Source organism: Vicia villosa, unplaced genomic scaffold (genome assembly GCF_029867415.1).
Source record: "Vicia villosa cultivar HV-30 ecotype Madison, WI unplaced genomic scaffold, Vvil1.0 ctg.001176F_1_1, whole genome shotgun sequence".
Taxonomy (NCBI): domain Eukaryota; kingdom Viridiplantae; phylum Streptophyta; class Magnoliopsida; order Fabales; family Fabaceae; genus Vicia; species Vicia villosa.
In genome coordinates, this window is record NW_026705517.1 from 535,461 (window position 1) to 538,941 (window position 3,481).

Below are 3,481 nucleotides of genomic sequence, written 5' to 3' on the forward strand. Positions count from 1 at the left end.
GAATAAGATCTCGTAGCGACCTTATGACTCAACATCGAAAGAAAATCTCGTGCGATTTTCCACACTTTGGATAGGAATAAGATCTCGTAGCGACCTTATGACTCAACATCGAAGGAAAACCTCGTGCGATTTTCCACACTTTGGAAAGGAATAAGATCTCGTAGCGATCTTATGACTCAACATCGAATCGACATCGAGGGACGGAAGAAGACATTGTGTCAGACACTCATCAGAGATTGAAGATACCTCGCATCGGCACCGTGGTTGGAAGTGTTTGTAGTATGATAGCAGATATCAGGCAAAGTTTGTACAGGTAACAACTTGAGAGGATGGGTCATTGTTCTGATTCAACATTGGCTCCTATTATCTGGCTTATGCTTCGTATGCATGTTTGAGTTTTTACGGCGTAATGATCCATTGTAATGGATATGCTACGCTTTTGAGGATGCAATGCCGTATGCAATGGATTCTATATGCAAAGAGTGCCAAATAAAGGCCCCGGTGGAACAGAAGAGTAGGATCATTGGGGTCCGTTGCCTGTGATATTGAGACGCCATTGTGGGTGGGCGTTGGAAGCTTCATAGTGCCAAAGATTATTGGCAACTGTGTGGAGGATTAGAACATAACTCTATTGGGGAGGAAGTGACTTTGCTCGACTTTCTTTACATCCTATACTGCTCGGGGAATCACGAGTTTTTTGAGAGACCATTCTTCGTCTGCCATATGGAAGGGGGATATGGACCTTTTCATGTGCTCCATGCTTACCAGTACTGATGAATTATATTCTGGAACTTTCGTGCGGGGTGATGATGACCTTTGTGACACGTCATGAGTCAAGATGATGGCTAGAACCTGCAACCTGCACGGAAAACAACGTTTGGACGCAAATGGCGCCCCTTAGAGCACTTTTATGTTTATGTAAGATCATGTTTCGTTTTGATTTTGTGATTATTATTCCCCATGTTTTCAATGCAATGTTTAATAACGAATTAGATCACATCTCGCATGCGAAAAATGAAAAGAAAGAAAGAAAGCTTTTGCATCAAAAAGATTATTTCATTGATGGAATGCCTGTGAACAGGTTTCTGTACAAGGAAGCAACTCCTAAATGAGGTAGTTGCGAAAAAGAAAATACAAACGCAAAGAGCGAAATGGCGAAGAGAAATGCTCGGATTTCCACTAAAACTGATATTGCTACAGTTCCCATATCCTCGATCCTCTCAATGCTTTGCTTCAGAAGGATAGTGGTTGGATTGATCTGTCCGTTCTGCCAAGGGCGTATAGTGGTCTTTGTGAAGGATATTCAGACTGCAGCCTCTCGCTTTTAATCCCTAACTTTTGCCTGGATCGCCCTTTCGGGTTTTCAATCCAGCGGGATACCCCTTTTTGCTTAAGTCGCCCTTTCGGGTTTTCAACTTAGCGGGTTATTCTTTTTTGTTTTATCCCTAATTTTTGCCCAAACCCTTTTGGTTTGCCGGGATGCCCTTATTTTTGCCTAGGTACGTCGACCTAGCGGGTCTTTTATGCGTAGTATTTTTTGACTGAGTCTGAATTGACTGGAAGCGGAACGTCTTCCCCATCCATCTTCGTCAGGATTAAAGCACCACCTGAAAATGATTTCTTCACAATGTATGGTCCCTCATAGTTGGGAGTCCATTTGCCCCTTGGATCGGTGTGAATTGGCAAGATCTTCCTTACAACTAGGTCACCTGTGTGGAATTCTCGAGGCCGAATCTTCTTGTCATACGCTTTCTTGATCCTCTTTTGGTACAACTGGCCATGGCAGATAGCAGATAAGCGTTTTTCCTCAATTAGATTGAGATGATCAAGCCTCGTTTGAACCCATTCTGTTTCATCGAGTTTGGCGTCCATCAAGACTCTCAACGAAGGAATTTCCACTTCGACAGGTAGTACGGCCTCCATGCCGTAGACAAGAGAGAAAGGAGTTGCCCCAGTTGAAGTACGGACAGAAGTTCTATAGCCATGCAGAGCAAATGGCAACATCTCATGCCAATCTTTATACGTTCTAACCATTTTCTGGACAATCTTCTTTATATTCTTGTTAGCAGCTTCGACTGCGCCATTCATCTTTGGCCGATAGGGTGATGAATTGTGATGTTCGATCTTGAACTCTTTACACAACTCTGCCATCATTTTGTTATTAAGATTGGACCCATTATCAGTGATGATCTTGTTTGGAATCCCATATCGGCATATGATCTCTTTCTTGATGAAGCGAGTAACGACTTGCTTGGTCACGTTCTTGTAAGAAGCGGCTTCAACCCATTTGGTGAAGTAGTCGATAGCAACAAGAATAAATCTGTGTCCATTTGAGGCTTGTGGCTCTATCCGTCCGATCATGTCTATGCCCCACATAGCAAAGGGCCAAGGCGATGTCAGGACATTCAGAGGAGTCGGAGGAACATGAATTCTGTCAGCATACACTTGACATTTGTGACATTTCTTCACGTACACATAACAATCACTTTCAATCGTCATCCAGTAATATCCTGCTCGCAAGATCTTTTTGGCCATAGAATGCCCACTGGAATGAGTTCCAAAAGATCCTTCATGAATTTCCCGCATGATCAATTCTGCTTCGTGTCTATCCACGCATCTGAGCAAAACTGAATCATAGTTTCTTTTGTACAGGACATCTCCTGACAAGAAGAATTTGGATGCTAACCTTCGAAGCGTTCGCTTATCACCAATCGTAGCATCTTCGGGATACTCTTGCTTCTCAACATACCTTTTGATGTCATAATACCATGGCTTTTCATCATACACATCTTCAGTAGTGAGACAATGAGCAGGGAACGCATGGGCGGGTTCTTTGTAACGGAGGATCCTTATGTCTGGCACTTCTTTTGGGGAACTAACTCTGAACATAGCTGCCAAAGTAGCCAAGGCATCTGCCGATTGATTCTCCTCTCGGGGGATATGATTGAAAGTGATTTCCTCGAAAGCCGGCAACAACTCCAAGACATAGTCCTTATAAGGGACTAAATTGGGGTGTCGTGTCTCCCAATCACCTCTCACTTGATGTACAACCAAGGCAGAATCCCCATACACCTCAAGGATCTTGATCCTCATATCAATGGCCGCTTCGAGACCCATTATGCAAGCTTCGTATTCTGCGACATTGTTTGTGCAATCAAAGCATATTCTAGCTGTGAAAGGGATGTGAGTTTGACGAGGAGAAGTCAAAACTGCCCCAATACCATGGCCCATAGCATTTGATGCACCATCGAACGTGAGAGTCCATCGCTCTCCTGGTTCGGGTCCTTCATTATCATCTAATTTCATGATATCCTCATCAGGAAAGTCAAACTTCATCGACTGATACTCTTCTAATGGCTGATGAGCAAGATGATCTGCAAGGACACTTCCTTTGATGGCCTTTTGTGTGACATACTGGATGTCATATTCTGATAAAAGCATTTGCCATCGGGCTAGTCTTCCTGTAAGAGCCGGTTTTTCA